General features: G+C 35.6%; 1 protein-coding gene across 4 annotated transcripts in view; it reads left to right on the top strand.

The window, feature by feature from the left end:
• Positions 1–15,864, top strand: part of LOC138710683 (monocarboxylate transporter 14) — a 261,013-nt gene that overhangs the window by 59,427 nt on the left and 185,722 nt on the right. Inside the window, exons 1-2 of one of the 4 annotated variants that reach the window (XM_069841742.1) lie at positions 6,879–7,078; positions 9,077–9,254. The exons of 1 other annotated variant lie outside the window; for it this stretch is intronic. The gene's annotated coding sequence lies outside the window, so the exon portion shown is untranslated. Of the gene's footprint in view, positions 1–6,878; positions 7,079–9,076; positions 9,255–14,859; positions 15,041–15,864 lie in introns of those variants that run through there. 2 more of the 4 variants (XM_069841740.1, XM_069841741.1) reach the window with 2 other exon arrangements.

The raw sequence follows: 15,864 nt of genomic DNA, 5'->3' as shown, positions 1-15,864 counted from the left end.
AGTTCGATTCCCGGTTGGGACAAGTTATCTGGTTGAGGTTTTTCCGGGGTTTTCCCTCAACCCATTATGAGCAAATGCTGGGTAACTTTTGGTGCTGGACCCCGGACTAATTTTACCGACATTATCACCTTCATCTCATTCAGACGCTAAATAACCTAAGATGTTGATAAAGCGTCGTAAAATAAGCTACTAAAATAAAAAAAACCGTGAAGTGCAATTATTCAGGCAACTACTTGCTTTTACTTTACCTTATAATCACTTAATTAGAAGCAAGTTGTAATATGCTACATTAATTATGAAACTATGCAGGAACAACATTCATTCAAGTGAGCTGGTACAGATTAAATTCCTTAGGTTCCTATCGTCGGTTAAGACTGAGAACCTCGTATCTCACGAAAACCAAACTTTACAGGAGGAAGAAAAAACTGTCTGCAGACTTCATTTTTATATTTTATAAACATAATTGACCAAATTTAACTTTTAAATTGGATACAGAAACAGTTGTAATTCGAAATTATTCAGACAACTATGTATTTTTACTTTAGGGCCTACCTTATAATCACTTAATTAGAAGCAAGTTGTAATATGCTACATTAATTAGGAAACCTCGTTGCAAGAACAACGTTCATTCAAGTGAGTTGATACGGAATAAACTCCTTAGGTTTCTATCGTCGGCTATGAATGAAAACCTCGTTTCTCACGTAAACCAAACTTTACAGGGGGAAGTTAACACTGTCTGTAGAATTCATTTTTATATTTTATGAACATAATTGACAAAATTTAACTTATAAATCAGATATAGAAACTGTTGTTTTTACACTTTTTACGGATGTTACGAGATTATCTTTTGATTAAGTTTTCATTCTTAGCTAACGCTATATTATAAAACATTCAAAGTAAGCTACCTTGTCTGTTCCAGTTCTCTACTAGATTATTAACATAAACAAACATCCCCTATCCGATTAGATAAAGCAGTAATTATATCTGCATTATAAGATTTAACATTTTGATAACAAATAACTAAACAGTAGGAAACCAAACTAGACCATCCCAACCAATATTTGGTTCGCTTACGCTAAGTTATAGATCACTTATTCGATATTTTAAGAGTCCATTGCAAGAATGATGGATGTCACTTTCTTGTCGAAAATGAACCAAGACTGTCAATGCATAGCTTAAGACATATAGAATGTACATAGAGAGTTATATGGTATTAACACTGATAGTCATTGTCCAGTAACGATCGGAAAATCACAGTGAAGCTTTGAGCGCTAAGCATTTTAAACTTTCAATTGCTTCTCCTGAAAAATGTATTCCAAATGACATCCATCATTTTTCCAGTGGACTCTTCATTTATAATAATAATAATAATGATTTATTTTAGCTGGCAGAGTTAAGGCCGTAAGGCCTTCTCTTCCACTCAACCAGCAAAAAGTGTATATACATATGCATGAACTTACAAAGAATCCAACAATTTGATTGAGATGAGAGTTACATGTATACAAAAGTTATTTACAAATTAAACAACAAAATACTATGAACTATTAATTAAACACTGAAATAAACTGTGTAGCAGAATTAAACTAAAATACATAGAATGTTAATATATTTCAAATAATATTAGATAATAGAAAGAGATTATTACGAGACAATTAAAATACAGCACAATCAGGATGATGTCTAAAGAAAAAAGTAACAATGTAGTCAGTGATAGTTTAAATCAGTATGATTGGAGTGAAATGCTAATAAGGTTATCTTTTAAGCTGTTCTTAAAGGTGTTTATTGTCTTGCAGCCCCTAATACTTTGTGACAAGGAATTCCATTGACGCGAGGTGGATATTGTAAAAGATGATGAATAACAAGATGTTCTATGAAGAGGTATATTTAGCGTGCCACAGATAAGTGATCTGGTATTTACATCGTGGTTAGAGTATAGATAAGAGAAACGAGACGAAAGGTAATTTGGTGTTGAAGTGTGCAGAATTCGAAAGAGTAAAGACAAAGAGTGTAAAGTTCTACGTTCTTTAAGTCGGAGCCACGAGAGACTTGCGAAGGACGGTGATATGTGATCATACCGTCGGATGTTGCACACGTATCTGACGCACATATTCTGAGCTCGCTGTAACTTGACTGACAATTCAGAACTTAGGTCACTTAACAAAACGTCACAATAATCGAAGTGCGGCGTTACTAGGGTTTGCACTAGGGTAAGTTTTAGTTGCTGGGGCAAGAAGTTTCTCAAGCGACTCAAACAGTGAATGGAGGAACAGATTTTTTTTATCGTTTCTTTAACTTGAAAATTCCAACTTAGATTATTATCAAAAAAGAAGCCAAGATTTTTTACGACAGATGAATAAGGGATTAGCGTGTTGTTAAGAGTAACAACTGAAAGATTACTGTTATTAAGGGAGTTAACTAAACGCTTATGTCCAATAATTATGGCTTGAGTCTTACTTGGATTAAGTGCGAGTCCGAAATTGGCCGCCCAAGTGGAGACAGTGGCTAGGTCACAATTTAACTTGTCAATCGATTCATTGATCGTATTGGGTCTGGAATGTATGTAAAGTTGTAGGTCGTCGGCATAGAGGTGATATCGGCAATACTGTAAGTTCTTTGATACGTCATTAATGTAGATAGAGAAAAGTAGTGGACCTAATACGGAGCCCTGCGGCACTCCCGCCTTTGTGCATCTCCATTGGGAGAATTGATTATCAAGTGAAACACACTGTTGGCGGTCACGTAGGTAGGAGTCCATCCAGCTCAAGGTATTGTCTGACAGGTGCAAAGCCTTCATCTTTGCAAGAAGCAAGTCGATATCAACAGAACCAAAGGCATTGCTGAAATCGAGAAGAGTTAGTGCCGTTACTTCACCCCTATCCATAGCTTCACGGATGTCCTCAGTCACTTTAAGTAGGGCTGTAGAAGTGCTGTGTCCATGTCTAAAACCCGATTGATAGAAATCTATTAATATAATATTAATGTTGATTCCGCTGAAATATTCTAATTCCATTTTATATCCCACCAGTTAGATCTAAACTAAATTTGTAATTAAGAACCCAATATCGAGAGCTTCATAAGAGCTGACCATTAGTCAAAATATTAAGCAACTTCATTCCATTAAGTGAGGGAATTGATTGATTTTCCGACACAGAAAAGCTATTTAGAAACCAGATTTATGAAAAATTGTCTATATAATCCATAGTATATCCAGTTTTACTTTTCCTGAAACAACTAATCCTTTCCTGTTTTGGTTCTACTAGAAATTGTTTCCTGCAATTTATCATCAGTCTATTAAATTTCTGAATTTTTTGTTACAATTGATTACATTAAGTCACATCACTCTTTTATAATTCCATTTTCATTTATTTCTATTGTTAAAGAGTTGCATTTCCTTACTTCATTTTATAACTGTCACTCATGTAAATAATTATCAATAATAATAAGTTAAATTGTTCATTTACAATTATGTGAATAAGATCAGGTTAAATATTTGCAGATCAAACTTTTAACTCATGATGCAAATTACTGTCCAAAATTCACGAGCGGATCCCTGCGAGGGGAGTATGGTCCTTGCGGGGTAAGAGGAGAGAGTAAGCCAGTAACTCAGCGTTCTTGAAGGAGCAGGTGGATGGGATTTGTGTCATTGGCCGGCTGGTACAAACAAAGCTCAGTCAATAGCCTGCCGGTTCCATGTCTGGGATAGGTTATAAGAGTGGGGGAAAAACTTGCATTCCTTGCTCGGATCTTCTCGTGAAATGCGGACTGTAGCTAGGCCCATCGAGACCAAAGCTATGATATGGAATGTGTAACAAACAGTTTAATAAATCAATTTATGGAAAATGGAAATGGATGTGCTTGTGGCCAGTAGAGAATTCCTTTTACTGTCTGTAGCTCAAATAAAAAGTGCTCAGCAATTCAGAGTTCAACAAGCAAATAGGCCTACTCGTAGGTCTATAATTCGCTTCACCAAAAAGTAATAGTTTGGAATTTACATACAAGAAATGAAGTCAAAAATAAGCTTTTTAGGGCATGATCATTCAAATTGTATGTGCCCCTCCTCTTTCAAAACTCAACTATCTACTATTGCAGCTAATGACACTATATTTTTTATATTTGCATCACATTGAATTATTTATCTGTTTTTAAATTGAAATTTTTTATTAGCGTACAAGGAATGTCCTTGTCAGACAGGAAGTGCATCAAGTCTTCTGATAAATAATCTGAAAGTTATGTTCGTCTTTATGGAGATAAACCCATGAGACCGAACATGTAGATGGCTCTTACCAGAGGACAAGCACGAATGACCTCAGAAATATGTTTTATCACAAATGGCCAGCAAGAATCCTAAATGATTTGTTATATTTCTGTGATACAGAACGTCTGTCTTCCAAGAACAGATCTGTTCTCTCATCGATTACTCTCAAGTAAAAGTGGATTTTGCAATCTACTGTTTTTATTATGTGCAGAGATACGTCACTTAGAGCTATGAATTCAGTTATCATTTAGACTCTCAACTAGCATAATGCACTCAAACGAAGATAAGGGGTGAAATATCTTCAGTAAAATGTTACTAATAATCTACAGTGGCACATCGTTAGCCAAACGACTAGAGCGACTCCATTCTACGCTAGTAACTCGTGTTCGATTCCCTGTGGGCCAAAGTGGAAATTTTGGTCAACAAAGACTGTGCTTAGTGGTAGGTGTTCGTGGGGTACTTTCGTTTCCCCTACCGACATTCCACTATTGCTCCGTTAATCATGCGGTGCCGTGCAGTCCGCCTCCCATGATGCATCAATGGAAACGTCTACGGCGATAGAAAGAACTACAGTTTCGGTGTGTCGCTTATAGATGGGGACGCTTAGTGAATGACGCAAAGTACTCCCCATTTGGTAGAAAAATAGCATATTATGAAACAAGTTTATAATATTCAGCTTTATTGCATGAGTCAATGTTTAGGAAACGAGCGAAGTGAGTTTTCTAATTTTGAGGAGTGTGCTAACTGTACAACGTTATAAACGTGTTTCATACGTTATTTTTTACGACAGCATTATAAATCCAGTAATAAAGAAATAACATATCAAATTTGTAATGATGAGTAATTTGATATGAAGAATGAGTTGGTATGACAACATTGACGTATTCAAATATTATTGCGCGGCAAATCGTTTCATAATATTAACTTTGTCATCAGGATAGGCTGTATAGCTGCATAGGATAGGACCGATAGGGCCTTGACTTGCTTCAGACTAACAAGGGAACCGTCCCAGGTCGTGTAGCTAGAATTTAATAAAAATGCATATTTAAGATAATTTTCGTTCGTTAAGAAACGTGGTGATAGTCGTTCGTTTCACTTTTTTCTCGTTTACGAAATATACTGACTTGAAAATCGATGCTACTTATTCCGCTTCTTGCGCGCACTCGGATCCTCATAGCTCCGCGACACCGTATCACAGCTCGCATTAATGCTCTAGTAAGTTTGTTTTCTCTTAACTCAAATATAGTAGTAGTGCAATCCATGGCATCTTTTACTCATTCGTACACCGTCCAAATCCATAGGTATGCAGCTGGAAGTCTAGGAACACGACTGTACAAATTATGCTTTCAAGAATCGAAAGGAAAATTTGGATCTAAAGTAAAAAAAAAAAAAAAAAAAAAAAACGTGTAGACAATTATAAGTCATTTAAGAATTTCTGGTTTTCTTTAGCTTATAGGAGCGTTTCACCAAAAGATGGCTTTTGTTTCTGTTGATTTTATGTTTCCTTTAGCTCATAGCCGCTTTTCACCAAAAGATGGCTCTTGTTTCTGTTTATTTTCTGTTTTCTTTAGCTCATAGGCGCTTTTCATCAAAGTATGGCTCTTGTTTCTGTTGATTTTGTGTTTTATTTAGCTCATAGGCGCTTTTCACGAAAGATGGCTCTTGTTTCTGTTTTCTTTAGCTCATAGGCGCTTTTCACCAAAATATGGCTCTTGTTTCTGTTGATTTTATGTTTTCTTTAGCTCATAGGCTCTTTTCACCGAAAGATGGCTCTTGTTTCTGTTGATTTTCTGTTTTCTTTAGCTCATGAACATTTTTCATCAAAAGATGTTTCTGTTAATTTTCTAACATATTATTATAGCGGGGAAAAATAACATCCCAGGATGATTAGAGAGGAACACTCTTGACCGAGTGGTCAACCTCTCTGTCTTTCATAGTTTCGACCGGGATTCGAACCCCGTCTGGGTCATGAAGGAATTTACAATGAACAAAGAGTGCGCTAAGGGATTTTCCTCGAGATTCTCCGGATTCCTCTCACTGCTATCATTATCCCATTAATCTCCACAATAATTCTTCACCCTGCGTGGTCCCAAGCCAAGTCTCCAGAACAAATAAAAATGTCTGAGGAGTTGTATGCACTCGTTAATGAAAGACTGTTATTAGAGAGGGACATGAGAGAAGCTAAATATTTTCGGGTTAGTGCACCGAATTAGGATGATTGTCAAGGTAAAGGATATAGTTTGCAATATATTCCAACTTCTCTATTTATAGATTTTTAGATATTTTCTAACGCCAAAAACATTTAGATAAACTATAGAATAGTTCTTTTTCGTGCTTGTCGGATATGTTGTTTTTCTAGTAATTAGAATCAATATCAAAGTTCGGAAATTGTTGCAACCGCCATATCTTTCATACTTAATATTATATCGACTGGGTTATTCGGATCGATGCAAGGGTTATCGTTGCCTGCAAAGCATGTCATAGTTCATATCCATGTCCTGCACTGAGCGTACTCATACGATACTGTTTTATATAAAAAAAAACTTTTTTTTTTATTTTAACAACGAGAGATAAGCATTCAGATGATTTGCATGTCTACTTAGTTCCACTTTCTTCAGTTGATTTCTGTTTGTCGTGGGGCACACGTTCTCGGAATTTGTTTGCTACACGTCTAGAATAGAGAAATCGGCAGTGTGTTCAAATCTGTGGCGAAATTAAACGGTTTAGCAGTTACTATAGTGCATATCGTGTTCTCCTCTGTTGTGTATTGGTTCTACGAAGTGCAGGCCCTAAGGCCTAAACAACGCATTTCATAAATCATTGGTAAGTCTTTGAAACATATCTTATGATCAAACAGCGCGTTTTCGTTCCCAAACAAGTTAGGAAAGTTATCGGTTAGTATATCCTAGAGGTGAGTTCAATCTCTGACACTAAATGCTTACGCCAGGACGCTACAAAAGGTAAGAACCTAGCTTCGGTACATAATAATAATGGAGCATGGCAACTGTAAGTGTCTCAGTGAAACATACAGCAGAGTCCGTATAGGTCAGTTTCTATCTGATGCTTTTCCAATTCACTGCGGGCTAAAGCAGGGAGATGCACTATCACCTTTACTTTTTACTTCGCTCTAGAATATGCCATTAGGAAAGTTCAGGATAACAGGCAGGGTTTGGAATTGAACGGGTTACATCAGCTTCTTGTCTATGCGGATGACGTGAATATGTTAGGAGAAAATACACAAACGATTAGGGAAAACACGGAAATTTTACTTGAAGCAAGTAAAGCGATCGGTTTGGAAGTAAATCCCGAAAAGACAAAGTATATGATTATGTCTCGTGACCAGAATATTGTACGAAATTGAAATATAAAAATTGGAGATTTATCCTTCGAAGAGGTGGAAAAATTCAAATATATTGGAGCAACAGTAACAAATATAAATGACACTCGGGAGGAAATTAAACGCAGAATAAATATGGGAAATGCGTGTTATTATTCGGTTGAGAAGCTTTTATCATCCAGTCTGCTGTCAAAAAATCTGAAAGTTAGAATTTATAAAACAGTTATATTACCGATTCTTCTGTATGGTTGTGAAACTTGGAGTCTCACTCTGAGAGAGGAACATAGGTTATGGGTGTTAAGGGTGTTTGAGAATAAGGTGCTTAGGAAAATATTTGAGGCTAAGCGGGATGAAGTTACAGGAGAATAGAGAAAGTTACACAACGCAGAACTGCACGCATTGTATTCTTCACCTGACATAATTAGGAACATTAAATCCAGACGTTTGAGATGGGCAGGGCATGTAGCACGTATGGGCGAATCCAGAAATGCATATAGAGTGTTAGTTGGGAGACCGGAGGGAAAAAGACCTTTAGGGAGGCCGAGACGTAGATGGGAGGATAATATTAAAATGGATTTGAGGGAGGTGGGATATGATGATAGAGACTGGATTAATCTTGCACAGGATAGGGACCGATGGCGGGCTTATGTGAGGGCGGCAATGAACCTTCGGGTTCCTTAAAAGCCATTTGTAAGTAAGTAAGTAAGGCAACTGCAAGTGGGATTGCTAGTAACGTGATACACATACACAATATTAACTGTAATTTTTCTGTATATAATATAAACAATTAATTCATTTAACGAAATCAACTCCGTTACGGAGAACAAAATCATATATTTTGAGATTATGAAATTCATATCTGTTACTATAACTGCCAGTAAAAAATTGTTTAAACTAAGAACATGTTCTTCCTACGTCATATGACATTACAGGGACAAAATAATAATAACAAAAATCAATATACAAATTATCAAGGGCTAGATTTAGATATTTGAAAAACCTTAAGGACGACCTACAAATTTAAAAATTTACGGAAACTGAAAACTAGCTCTGTACAAAATATTAGTGCTACATATTACAGAAAATATAATTTGATCGACTATTTCGTTTATATGACGTCATGCCATTTTCGGCCAATGAAGTGTAATGAAATTTTGAATTCCAACCAGTCACAGTCACACTTTGGGATAAGTTTTGCAGCTAGATTTATCGCTATCAATTTATCGCATGGTCGTTCTTTTGTTTAGTCGTTGTCGCCAACTGTTTGCCCCGTAAATTGATGATCATGAATACATTAAGATGCAACTACACTGTTAAACTTTCTTTTCAACTTTAAAGCAATGAATGCAAGATTGATATTTAATATTCATTATATTTACGCAGTGAAGACCACGTTGAAAACGGCGCACCATGTAGACACAAAATCTTCATGCATCTTAATTGAACGTACCTTTTAAACTTGACTCTTTCAATATTCTTTCCAGATTGCGCGCATACGCGATTGGAATATTGAACTGTGTAGATGCAGCTTTAGTTCCGTTACAGGCGTTACACACTACAGCGAGAATGCGTTTGTCGAGCTATAAAAAATGCTTTCGTGTAGCACTGATTGTAAGCAACGGTCGAAATAAGGCACAGCTGACATTGGTCCTGCTTCCACAGGTAACTTAATCTATAATTGTAGCCTATAAAATTTGTATTTTGTGAATGAAATTAAACAATTAATAGAAAATCAGATGTTCAAATGTATGTAACATCATCGCATATCAAACTCAAAGACCTTGCATAGTAATAATGTCTTTGATCAAACTGCCTTCCGTATGCCGTAATAAAATTCGTGTTTTAATTAGGCCTATCTATACAGAGAGGGCTTCACTGTGTAGCAACATGTCTCGCTGTGAATACATAAGCATTGGTATACTGTATAGATGTGCCCACTGTTACTGTTAAATTAAATTATGGTTTCAGCGGATAATGAAAATGTATTTATGTTATAATAATAAGAGAAAAGTGCAGTACATGTAATTAACATTGTTAAACCTGTATTTCGCTTTTCGCAATTGACATTACTGAATAATAATATTGAATTTCTTTATTGCAGTAATCGATATTCATTTACGAGTATTTCAACTTCACAATGTCTGAATAGGTTAAGTATTCGTTAATATACAATTATTAACATTTTGTGATCGAATTTTAGGGATATATTATTTACATTTTAATTTTATTCACGGAATAGTCCTAATAAATGTCACTCGAGGTCTGAGATTACTACAGATAATATTACTGAACTAGTACCTATACATTATAGAACATAATAGTAATGAAATGGTCTGTCCAGCTACTTTTTGATCATATAAACGCACTAACACTGTTTGCCAGGACTGATTGCAGTAGTATTATGTCGTAAATTCAGCAGCCAATATGCAAACCGCAGAAACTGAACCAAATTTCTCCAGCCACTGAAGCCTGCCTATCTGACCAACTGTCATTTACATTAGTATTGGTTATAGCTAGCTGACCACCTTGACATTTTCGTATTTAGAAACCAGATTGTATTTTATCGCAATGCCCCTGCTTTGGACGGTTACATAGAAACGAATTTCTCCACGGTAAATAAAACACATGTCGAATTTTATCTTTGCAACGAGGGACATTATAATACACAGCTTTCTGTGAAATGAAAAGATGAAGACAGCAGAAATATGAAAAAGTAATGATTCAAAGGAAGAGTGAAAAGGAGGAAAGGCTAAACATTTCTTCCTTTATTATGGTATGATTGTCTTCTTGTTTGGTTGAAGAAAGAAAAAAAAGAGGAAAGGGGGATTAAAGAAGAAGAAGAGACAAAAAGTGGAAAAGAGAGAAAAGAAGAGACAAAGAGAAAATGAAATAGGAGAGAAAGTGAGAAGGAAGAATAAAGAGGAAGAATGAGTTAAATAAACGGAGATAAATTATGGGAGTAAAATATTAAGAAACTTTAAATAAGAGAAATTAATTAAGAAGGGAGAAGAGAAAAAGAAAAGAGGAGTAAAGAAAATAAGAAGAAATAAAGTTATGAAAGAATAGAGAAGAAAGAATGAAAGAAAAAGGAAGAAGAAATGTTGGAAAAGACGGGAGTAAGAAAGTGTAAGGGAGTAAGGGATAGAAAAAGAAGAAATTAAGAAAAATTTAGCTAGAGAAAGAAAATAATTGACAGAAAGGAGAGAAGAACAAGGAAAAAGACAATGAAAAAGAGGGAAAAGAAAAGAGTTGGAAATAATGAAAAATAAAGGAAGGAAAATAGAGAAATTTAAAGAGAATCTGTATGAGAATGAACGAAAGATCGAAACGAGTAGAATTGGCAATTGCACGATAAAGTAATGCATTTATGTACAGTAATGGCAAAAAAAAAAAAAAAACCGGACCGACCCTTGTAGCTGATTTCAGAGCCTTGTTCACTCCAGAGCACGATAGACTGGTAACTAAGACTTTCGTGGTTCGAATCCTGCCTGGGAAGGGAACATTTTTTTGTTCCTTATTCAAATTTATTCCCAATACTTTTCGATTGCTGGTAAAATTCGTGTTCTGGGAATAATAAGTTAATCAAGCAGTAAAATATCGCTGCAATCGAAAAATATTGGGAATAAATTTGAATAAGGAACAAAAAAAAAAGTTCCCTTCCCAGGCAGGATTTGAACCACGAAAGTCTTAGTTACCAGTCTATCTTGCTCTGGAATGAACAAGGCTCTGAAATCAGCTACAAGGGTCGGTCCGGCTTTTTTTTTTGCCACTACTATACGTCCTTTTATTTACCACATATTAAAAGTTGAACTTTTCTTGGCTGGAACCCCGTCGCCAGTGTACTCGCAAAGGCATGACAAGATGACATCCATAAAGTTTCGTTGGAATCTGAATTAAGCTCGCTGAGGACAGAAAGTTCTTCTGTTTCATCTGGACCGCCTGTATTCTCTATCTTCTGATAATGGAAGAGAAAACACGAGTCTTGTGCAAGCGCGTGCCAACTCGTGTCCAGTTGGCGGTCAGCAGGTCAGAATATCATCTGTGCAAAACAGTTTCGCGGACATGTGGTATTCACATCACTTTGCTTTATGTTAATACATTGTTAATAAGTGTTTTGAAGTGGAACTTCTTCAAGTAGGGTAAGAGTCGAACGTTATTTAGGCCTATTTATTATTATTATTATTATTATTATTATTATTATTATTATTATTATTACTATTATTGTTTCTTTAGAGACATTTTAGTAAAAAAGATATCCTCCTAACAGTATATGGGAATTTCAAATAGTAAACCTTAAGTAATGGCTTAAATAGGAAAAGAACCTTCCATACACAAATTTGCGTTATAATAACTTTTTTAGGCAAGCACAACTAACTAATTATCTTGGATACCAAGTTATACATGAAGAAGGAAAAGACCTCAATGAAAAAGTTATGAAATTTAATTTATATATATATATATATATATATTTTATTATTTCTGTGTAAGTCTGTTTTTATTTATTTTTTTACTTCCAATCTTACTGATACAGCAATTGGGTTGAAATAAATTGTATTTGTCATTTATTGCGTTCAGTGTAGCTTGCAGGTCACTGAATTGTTCACATACATTACTAGGCCTAATTTGCGCCGCAAATATTCGTACCCTGGATATATTAGCCAGAAATGCGAACTTCCAACTTGGCTCTTTTCACGCAATTCAAAGAACTTTTCCTCCACCTAACCAAAGGACATCACAATGGTAAGGAACATTGTAAAACTGAAAATGTATGGATTACATATGTTGATCATTTTTAGACAGAATTCGTAACGAGTCTACGCTGTTAGCATCATACTCTTTTATACTTCATTCTGTAAACTTAAATGCAATGAAGTGAGGAAGAACCTATACAGTACATTTACATATACAGAGTGTAAGGGGTATAAGTGCTGTCCTTTTAACAATCGTCGGGGACGGTCTATAGCATCAAAAATGTCCATGCAACATAGGGTGAAAAATTGACAGTTTTCTCAGAAAAAAATATTTCTTTCCTTGTTTTATTTGAGTTATACTGCTTGTATCGTTACTAAAATTACGAAAACAACTACATCAGTAGATACATCTAGCAAAGAGTTAATATTAGTTTAAATAAATATTTGGTTCTATCACGTTTTCGTGAAATTAAATAAAAATGCATGCTTAACTTTGTTAATATTCTGATGTGAGAGACTTGGAAACATGTTCAGCAGGCAGTACTCTGCACAGACGTAAGTACGGGTCAGCTGAGTTCAAGCTCCCTGTCCATAGGTCTACTGCCGAGCGGATGACAGTTCAGTACAGGGTATTCGACAATGTCATTCACAGTTTAGGAATATCACATGTGATTAATTTATGGAGAAAGTCGTCGTAATTCAAGTGAGGCAAGAAGGATGTACAGTCAACGTTTTCCTCAAAGAAGGTTACCTAGTCGGCGAAATTTTGTACCAGAGTCTCGACGATTATTGGAAACTAGAAGTCTCTTACCCCGTTTCAAAAATCACAAAACCAGAAATTTGTTTAAAAATGTTACTGCTTTATGGAAACGGGAGAGATTAAAATGTTGCATTAGAAAAAAAAGTTCGTGTGATTTTGTGCAGAAAACCATTATTGTTTACTTTTTAGATTTACAATTAAAAATGGAGAAATATTGTTACATAAAATGTAAATTTACCATAATGTTCTATTAATGAGATTGGAGGTTTGTATTTGCTGCTCGTTTTATGTAAACAACAGTATTGTCATGGTCGCTCCTGCATTAGAACAGAGTATCTGTTTTGTACCGGTATGTCTGTACCCACTTGTACTGAGTACTTCATTTCCTCTCCACCCCGCTTGGGCTGTACTGTATACTTCTAAACCCCCTCCTCCCCATCCAGCAACGTTGCCAAACGCCTAATATTGTAAACTTTAATAATTAGTTAAATATTGCAATTAGAAACAAAATTTAAGGACATTTTTTCTTCTTTATGGCATGAATAGTCATTAGTTAAAATTATGGTACCGGTACTTATACTCCTTATACTCTGTATATTTATTACTATTTAATGTCAATAAAACAACAAAATTTCAGTACATCATTATGTACATCAATTAATAATTTAAGGCGTATTACATTGCTTTTCTTTGTAACTAAATGCTTCCCACATTACCAGACAAAGGACATTATCTGATTTTCCATTACATAAGTCTGCCTGAAACTTGCTGTACGACTTCTTCCTCAATGTCTTATGTATAGAAGTGGCAAAAAAACTGGACCGTCCCTGGTAACTGATTTCAGAACCTTGTTTACTCCAGAGCACTATAGACTGGTAACTAAGACTTTCGTGGTTCGAATCCTGCCTGGGAAGGAAACTTTTTTGTTCCTTATTTAAATTTATTCCCAATACTTTTCGATTGCAGCGATATTTTACTACTTAACTGATTATTCTCAGAACATGAATTTTACCAGCAATCGAAAAGTATTGGGAATAAATTTGAATAAGGAACAAAAAAAAAAAAGTTTCCTTCCCTGGCAGGATTCGAACCACGAAAGTCTTAGTTACCAGTCTATCGTGCTCTGGAGTGAACAAGGGTCTTGAAATAGCTACAAGGAGCGGTCCAATTTTTTTGCCACTGCTGTACAACCCTTGAGTTCATCGGTGGCTTGTACTTACGTGCCATATCTACAAACACACTTCATATGTATGTTTTATCTTCTCTTCTCAGCTTATTTTAATTCAGAATAGGAATTTTCTCAATTTCCGTTGATTGCCGCCGTTTAAAGGACCACTTAATTTTGATATGCTAACTTATCGTTCATATTAATAATTTTTTCCTCTATCCATTCTCAAGTCATTAGTCGCTGTGAAATTTACAAGTAGGTATATGGATTATCTATAAATATTTTTCTCTGGTCTCCAGACACGTCAAAACTAACAACATATTCTGAACATAACTGACCCTTTGTCATGAAAATTTCAAAAAAGATATTTCACTTTATTAAGTCATTAAACACATTAACTACTATAATTCATTTAACAGCGCTATAGCCTATGTAGGGCTATATCCGGATAATACTGCACGTAAATTATTTAAATAAATAATCGAATTGTCCACTTGATAAAAGCAGACTGCTTCAATCGTAATCGTTGTAGTAAACAGCTGGCATAGTAGCTGATATTGACGTCAAACCACGCCCCTGTCGTGCATTTTAGAACGGCATAACCTGTTTGAATACGTATCTTGGACTTGAGGTTGGTGTGGAAGTACGTAGCAGTCACCAAACAGCACCGTAGGAGAAAGGACATCGTCTGCACGCGATCAATTGCGTCGACTCCAGTTTCCGTGTGATCTCTATGGTCAATCCTCGTGCTGCACTTGTCTTCCTGTTCTTCTTAAACTCCCTGTCTTCTAGTTACGAACGCGTGGACAGAAACGACGACATGAATAATGTAAGTCTTTAATTCATGTGTTTGTACATTATCAATGCTTGTGTCATAGTGTCACCGTGTTATCATTTGAAACCATTCGCCTTAGTCCCTGTCCTGTTCCGTGTGCGTTTTTACGGTCTGCCAACATTTGTAAGGCTATACCAGGTGAGTAAAAATTATGGAATACTCCTTGTAGGTTTCTTATTATTTTATTTTATAAACAAACTCTCTAAAGATTACAGGAATCGAAGAAAGAAATAAGATTTTGAACAAGTTTTCAAAATAATGTTTTTTATTTACAAGAAAATTTGTCAAAGAGTCTCTTTTTGTGGCCCTATGTAACTTCTTCGTCCCGCGCCGTGGCATCGTGGTCTAAGTTACCCTGCCTAGGACTTACGTTACGGTATGCGCGCTGGCTCGAGTCCTCATGGGAGAAAAAAATTTCATCATGTAATTTTGGGGCAGTTATGGGACCGGTGTCCACCAGCATCGTGATGCACTTGGGGAGCTACGATAGGTAACGAAATCCTGTTTCGAAAGCCAGCTGTAATGGCTGGGGGAATCGTCTTACTAACCACACAATACTTCTATTCTGGTTGGATGATCGTTCACCTCAGCTTCGGCATGTGGATGTGAGGTAGCGGCCGGTTAGTCGGTCTGAACCCTTAAAAGGGTGTAGCGTCGCGGATGATGATGATGATGATTATTATTATTATTATTATTATTATTATTATTATTATTATTATTATTATTACAGTATTATCCCTGAGAAGATACAGCGTCGTAAAAAATCTAGTTAAATTAAAAATATATATTATTATTGTTATTAATATTATGATTACTGT

The sequence above is a fragment of the Periplaneta americana genome, chromosome 12 (assembly GCF_040183065.1).
Source record: "Periplaneta americana isolate PAMFEO1 chromosome 12, P.americana_PAMFEO1_priV1, whole genome shotgun sequence".
In the NCBI taxonomy this organism is placed as follows: domain Eukaryota; kingdom Metazoa; phylum Arthropoda; class Insecta; order Blattodea; family Blattidae; genus Periplaneta; species Periplaneta americana.
This window is presented reverse-complemented; position numbering and strand designations above follow the sequence as displayed.